The sequence below is a fragment of the Seriola lalandi genome, unplaced genomic scaffold (assembly GCF_002814215.2).
Source record: "Seriola lalandi dorsalis isolate HSWRI2012SDOR001 ecotype SW California unplaced genomic scaffold, Sedor1 jcf7180002054961, whole genome shotgun sequence".
Classification (NCBI taxonomy): domain Eukaryota; kingdom Metazoa; phylum Chordata; class Actinopteri; order Carangiformes; family Carangidae; genus Seriola; species Seriola lalandi.
In genome coordinates, this window is record NW_019525512.1 from 223,467 (window position 1) to 230,966 (window position 7,500).

At 46.6% G+C, this 7,500-nt stretch overlaps 1 protein-coding gene across 1 annotated transcript in view; it reads right to left on the minus strand.

The window, feature by feature from the left end:
• celf2 (cugbp, Elav-like family member 2) overlaps positions 1-7,500 on the minus strand; it is a 196,909-nt gene that overhangs the window by 143,145 nt on the left and 46,264 nt on the right. The window lies entirely within an intron of this gene.

Here is a 7,500-nt window from a genome sequence, read left to right on the forward strand (position 1 = left end):
CCCCTTACCCCTCCACTCTCTCTCTGGTAGAGCAGCAGAGCAGTGGAGACCCCGCTGGCTTGCCTAGCTGAAGTAATCCCCTGTGACAGCTCAGCTCATGTTGTTATGTTGTGGGCCTATTTGAGTCTAATACTACAGCTCTGGAACAGCCTAGCCCCCAGTCCAGATCTGGACTGCCTGCATGGCCACTGGGCCCGGCCCAGAGTGGCGCAGCGCCATGCCAACAATGCCCACTATTCATATTTACTGCACATCATCTCAGTGTTGCTGGCACGGCTCCGGCCCGGGCCCGGACTTAAGATGTACAGCTGCAGACGGAGTGGAAAATAAACTGACCTGAACTCGGGTTTGCCGTCGTTTCATGAAGTTTTTATGAGGTAAATAAATCGTGTACATCATAGTAAAGTTGTATTGAACCGATGGAAAGAGGCCAAGTTCAACATCAAGTCAAGCGTGCGCTGAATTTTCAGTTTATTACGATGGAATATAAACAACCTCACAACAAGATATTAGTATATCACAGCGATATAAAATATCTACAGTCCTCGGTTTCATTCCCACGGCCCAGAACAGCTCCGGGGTCCATGTCCCACAAAATAACATATACATAAATATATTTTTATTTGATCGCTGCTACCACTGGATGTGGGTTTTTTAACTGCCGTAACATTTACAAGTCTTCCCCAGCTTGGGCGTTGCTTTTCTTTGCCAAGTTTTCCACAAATATGAAGAAAATGTTTGGACCATGTCTGTGTTTTCTCATCTTTCATGGAACAAAAGACTAAATTAATACTTTCTGGAAATTCAAGAAGTCTGGAGAACAGCTCATACAGGCCCCTGAAACGATCCTGTATTCCTGGTATTAATCTAATAAAATAAAAAAGATAAAGACATCCGACAGTAAATAAATAAAACAATCTGACAAAAATATTGAAAAAATATTAAAATATATATTTGTATATATATATATATATATATATTTATATTTGTTTCCTATCTTTGGCCATATAAATATATTTTATTAATGCTCATGCATTTTGATGAACACCAGCTACAGGTGATGGTGTGACTGACTGGTACTTTTTATTTACAGCTCTAAGACGGCCTCCCCCTCCTCAGATGTCCCAGTCTATCTGGACCCCCTGAGCCTCCTGCAGGTACAGGCAGACTGTCTCGGTCCGGGCCAGTCTCGTCTCCAGAGAGACGGTCCGGTCCAGCAGATCATGCCCAGGAAGAGTCAGCCCAGACAGGCATGTCTCAGTGAGTAGCCCTCCCGGAGGAGGCGCTGCCAGATCCGGCTCCATATACCTGGCACATCACAGCCTCTCCTCCCCATAGGAGGCTGGGGCTGAAGACACAGGCAGGGAGCTGCTGATTAAAAATTCATCTCTCTGTTTATTATGATTTATGCATGTTTCACTGAGCCAGGAACGAAAAAGAGAGGAGAGGAGAACAGCTTCATTAGTGCATATTGTGTGTATGTGTGCGGGTGCGATGCCTATGCCTGTTTGTGTACTCTGTGTGTGTGTGTGTGTGCGTGTGTGTGTGTGTGTGTGTGTGTGGCGAGCTGGCAGGTGGGGGATAGTTAAAATTATGGATTGTACGTGAGCTTCATTAGAATGTTTGGCATACAGGGCAAAATCGTCTGTCTTCACAAAACACCTGCATTTCACTGAAAAACAACAACAATTGAAATCCTAAATTATCCGGCGTGCACGGGCCATCGCCATTAAAATGCAGCAGACACTTTTGCTAACTTCTAACTTAATTACCCATTTCCGCCTCTGTTGTTTACCATTCAAATCGGACCGGCCTCTCACCGCACTCGGTCTCAGCCAAAAAAACGATGGCAGGCGTACAACGGCGGCAGATATTGACACACGGCGAGCGTGACAACAAAAAAGAAAAAAAACGTGGCGAATAAGAGCACGAACCGGCGCTCTCGCATAAGTGATGTCGTGGGTTTCCTCATATTCAAACAGATGCTGCAGCCGCTGATCATATGTCGCCTATTGTTTATTACAGTGAGAGCTGAATGTAAAGAGCAGCGGAGTGAGGCGACGTTTTCAAATCAGCGTAAAACAATTAACTTCTACAAATGTTCCAGTTCTGACAATGACGACTGATCATTTGTCGTTTACACTGATAATAGTGAATATTTATGCTAATGTTCTGATTAAAGCTGCATTAGGCAGAGTTTCCACCTGTTTCATCAGCCACAGGAAGTGACACAATAAAACTTTTCCCTTCTCCTGCACACACTCAGTGTTGTTTTGTTTTATGTCCTATGTAACGGCAACACGTCGGGTGAAGCATCACCGAGGGCCGACGCCATGTCAGCCGACGCCACTGCCCCATTTCCAGATGTTCCACATCACGACAGCCTGGAAAAGCATCAACGTTACCATGGTTACTCATACCAAATTGATGACTTCTTTCGTCCGCACAGCACAGCCGGCGTGTCACATGACGATGATGCTAAGTGACGCGCCCTGTGTGTGTGTGTTTTCGCCCGTCGGACTCGTTGCCGCTCTCCTCGCCTCAGGTTAGTAAACACTGCGGACATGTGGAGACACGTCTGGGCAGATGCTCCAAAATCCCCAAAGCTGATGTCATTCTTTCAAACTGGCTCTTCAACAAACCACGGACGAAGGTTTGCATCTGTCTCTATAGGTGGCGCTCTAACCTGCTAACAGGGGACGTATGGCGGCGTGTGAAACGGAAGCTTGCAGGGGGTTTCTGCAGGGAGGAGCAACTGCTTTTAAATCCTTGTTTTTACGTTTTACATGTCGGGAGCGCCCCTCGCCCCCCCCCGTCGGACCGTGACATCATGCCTTCTGAAGACGAGCATCTTGATTTTGTCATTCACGGGAAACGCACCCTCTCCGGCGCTGACATCACAGTAACTTGAGGCCAGGGCTCAAACCGAGCAGCCTCTGTCTCTTTTAAATTGTGTTTACAATTTAACAACCTATTTGTGTTTGTTGTTTCCGGCGAATGCCTGCTCCGCTCTCTCTCCTCCCCGTCTCTCTCGCTCTCTCTGTGTCTCTCGCTCCCTAACACGCTCTGACAGTGAAAGGTCAATGCCCATTGGCTACATGGGGGGCACTGAGTGATGTAAGGGAGGTTGTCATGGTAACATGCAGGGCTCGGCAAGGACGCAGGATGCTTTCTGTGCCAAACACCAAGGCCGGGACCTGAGTGGGATCAAAAGACTTGAGAGCTCAACTCTGCGGGCGGAAGCGCGCCGGACTGGGGCCGGACCGGGGCCGAACTGAGCGCCTGAACGACGCTTTAATTGACTGGCAGTTTACTGGCCTGGCAAACGGGAGGGGTGGGACTCAGCCAGCGGGGCCGGTGAAGCAGATCTGCATATAAGAGACAGACAGTGAGGTCTAAAGACAGTCAGTTGTGAGCAGCTCTGTTATGTCTGTGAGCCCGCATTCTGCTGAGCTTGGCTTCACATTAATAAAAGAGGGATTACCAAAGTCTGCAGGCTCCTCTTAGGCCTCTCTCCAGCCGAGCGAGGGTTCACTCCCTCCACCTCCCTCCTGCCATCCTTCGCTCCCCTTTTTCTTACTCTTGTCAGCATGCTGCTCACGTTCATCCCATTCAAAAAAAAAAAGAAAACACTCATCTGCCTTTCCTCCTGTCGGTCTCCGTTCCATTTCTTTCCACTCTCCCTCTAAGTACAGGAGGGGGAAAATGCACCAAAACACAGATAAATTATTTAGATTTTTTTTTTCCCCAAAGAGACAGGGAAAAAAAAAATAAAAAATGCTTGACTCTGCAGTTTGAAAGAAAAGGGGAAAGGAGGGAAAAGAGGGGAGAGGAGGCGGGGTGAGAAATAAAAATTGCATTAGATACAAGATTCCGCAATCAGCCCGCGATATGAAGAATTAATCTTATCTTTCACCAACACACACGGCCAAGTAGAAGAGCGCTTTCAAAGACTTGGAGATGACAACGGGACGAATTCGCCTTTCCATTACGGCGCCATTCATCCATTGTGGCGGCCGACACCTCGCGATAAGCGGAAGTATTGTTGCCATTGACAATGTCATTATGGGACAGTAAACAAGCGATGCGGCGGAGGGTCGGGATGAACCCGGGCAGGGCCAGAAGGTCGCCGAGACAATCTGGAATGAAAGAACGTAAGACCCCAAGGGAGAGATAAGATTCCTCCTCTTCTTCCTTTTCTTCTTCTTCATACTTCTCTTTTCTCTCTCTCTCGCTCTCTCTCCAAAGCCAAGGACGGGCATATGCTTAGAACAAAGCCCCGGCGCTGCCGCGTAATCAACTCCTCTGTACTCCAACAGCAGCAACACAATCTTCCCTGGAGGTCATCCACGGGAAGAGGCTTAGGAGGCAGAACGGTTGCAGGATCATGGGCTATTAAGATGGGAAAATAGGATGACATTCACCCGGCCTCCCACCCCATTTTCCTCTACAAACATTATGTATATGTACAAACATGAACAGAGGCTGCAGTCAGGCTGATGCCATGAAGCAGACATATACGGGTTTTCTTACTTTCTCTATTTATAGTCTCTTATTTGTAACATACGCTTTCGCTTTAACTTAATTGCAATTATGCAGTCGTACCCGACAGTGCTGACGAAGTGCATCCATTACTAATTACTTATTAGTGCCCGCTGCTGCTAATTAGTGCATGCGTTTTTGTTGCGGAGATGTTTGTGAGTCTTCTGCATGAAGTCAAAGTCTCACGTCTTAGTTAAAGTCTCGAGTCCTTGGGGGAAAAAGTCCAAGTCAAATCTAAAGTCCTCATGAGTTTCCTGAAGTTTCCGCCATCAGCATTTCATCTTCCTGCTTTTTGTTGTGGAGAGATCCACTCCTCGTGATGCATGATGTCCTATTTATTTCTTATAGTTTAGTTTATTTAACCAGGTTCATACGTGCGTCTTTAGGAACTAAAGAAAGTCTGAAGTACGGCGAAGTCAAGTCAAAGTCAAGTCTACATGACAAGGAGTGTGAGCGATCTGTGCTCCTGTCGGCTTTACACCTTCGTGTCGTCCTCTGTCTGCAGGTGTGTTGCTCTTGGATAAATGAGTTTGCTGAAATGACACCTTCACCTTTGTTGGACGTTACTTTCCTTCCTGATCTTTCTGTATATTCTTAAATGTTGCTTTTTTACTATTTGCTAATCTTTTATCTCTTTTTGTCATTTTTCAAAACCAAAACAGGAACAGGTAAAACCACCAGACATCACCTCGCAGTCACTGACTCGTGACAGGTGTGCAGGACCAAACACTGCCCTGACTTCAGTTGCCAGGACGCCTCAGAGCTTCAGACCCCTCCCCCATCGCCGACGTCGCCTGAACCACTTCTGTACCTTCCTTGAACCGACAATCCGACATTCACACCCACTTCACGTCGTGATTGGTCAACTGTGTGGCGGGGAGAGAGGGAGCCGGGGCTTGAACTTGTCTCTCAGCTCTCTTTTTACATTCCTGACACAACTATTTCTGCCTTTATTCATGTGAAAACCCGAGTGCAACACTATGAATATCTTCCAGGAGAGACTGTCTGAAAATGTACTCTGTTATTCTCACATTAAACAATATGATGTTTCTGCATGTGACAGCCGGCTCTTCACTTCGCCTACCTGTGTGGCCGCTCCGACAACTGGAAACACATTTGATTTGTGACGTGCTCTGACAGAACATCGGACCAGCCGCTTCTTTTCTATCGTGATGAAGCTCCTAAATGAGCTGCATTCAAATAACCAGTGAGGTGTAGGACTTCCGGTTCTCTCTCAGAACCAACGCACCGGAGACATCAGACGTTTTTTACTCTTGGTAGGTTGTTTCAAAGCTCCCTATTTTCCACAGTGTTGTCCCTTTATATGGGACCTTTAAAATAAAACTCCTGAACATCATTTAAATCCTCGAGCTCTAACAATCTTTCCTGAAGCTCAGGAGAAAAGAATCTGAAAACATGTTCCTGTTTCTACAAACCAAACAAGCTGCATCATATCCATCATCAGAGCTGACAGAGGTTTACATCAGCCTCAGCCTGATACACTCCCTCACTCACTCACTCCCTCACTCACTCACTCACTCACTCGCTCACTCACTCGCTCACTCACTCGCTGCAGGTTGGTTGAGCATGGTGGCGGCAGGAGTGGTCCTGTTCCATTTGCAGACATTAGCACAGGGAGATTAATTTGTCCCCTTCCATTAGGTGGGAAAGCGGCCGTCATGGCTGCTCAATTATCCCTTAACAAAAAGAACCAGCATTACCGCCTCACGGTCGTGTGCCTCCGTCAGCCAGTCAAGTTGTAGTTTACATCCACGTCCGTCCAGACTCGGGTAATATATGCGGAGGAAGACTTTGAGGGGATTTAAGTGTATTTGCAGAACATTATGATGTCACGGTGAAGTTGACCTTTGACCTTTTGGATATAAAATGTGCAGTATTTTATCCTATAAGACATTTGTGAGAAAACTTTGGCGTAATTAGCGCATGAATTCTTGAGTTATGGCCAAAATTAAGTCATAGCGACCTTTGACCTTTGATCTAATCAGTTCATCCTCGAGTCCAAGTGGATGTTTGTGTCAAATCTGACGTGCACACAAACAAACACAAACCACTGAGCGGTGCATAGGTGTGTGTGTGTGTGTGTGTGTGTGTGTGTGCTGCATCATATAGATGCATACGTGTGCAGGTATTGTTCACATGTAGTAGCTGGGAGAAGAGGAGTGTGTGTGTGTGTGTGTGTGTGTGTGTGTGTGTGTGTTAGGGGTCGGTGTGACCGTGTTCTCCACAGCAGCTGATGGCTCATTAACGGCAGAATCTGCATTTCCTCCGTCTAACATTCAGCTATTCAGCACTGAAACAGAGCGAGAGAGGTGACGCCAGAGAAAACCAGAGAGGGGCAGACGGAGAGAAAAAGGGATGAAGGGAGGAAAGAGAGATAGAGGTTGTTGTTGTTCTGTTTAGACTTGCTGTCTTCCTGCAGCTCTCTCCTCTTTTGTGAGGATTTCGACTTCATTAGAATTATAATGAATATCGGCGCGGCTCGCTGAAATATTTTTGGCTCCTTGAAAATAAATGAATACACAAGCAAATCAATTCAAATCTGCCCATTATGCCTGTTTTCTGGGTCGTATAAAACAGGCATAATGGGACGCACTATAGGCACACGGCGCTGTATATGTCGCAGGCAGTCATAATAAGCTAAAATTAGAGGATCATTTGTCATCATTCCCAAACATCGTTACATATTGTAAAATCAATTTCATATCCACAGCAACACAGACGGCCTCATGGCGGCGGCGCATTGACGGACTGAGAGACACATCAGAGCGTTATGGCGGTAATGTTAACACTACGCCAGAGTTATGTGGAATGTTGCTATGTTTTGTGCGAGTGTGTGTGTGTGAGTGTGAGTGTGAGTGTGTGTGTGTGTGAGTGTGTGTGTGTTTGGCTGTCGTGCTCCGCCGGTGTGATGATGTTGCTGTGTAGTGAGACTCGCTA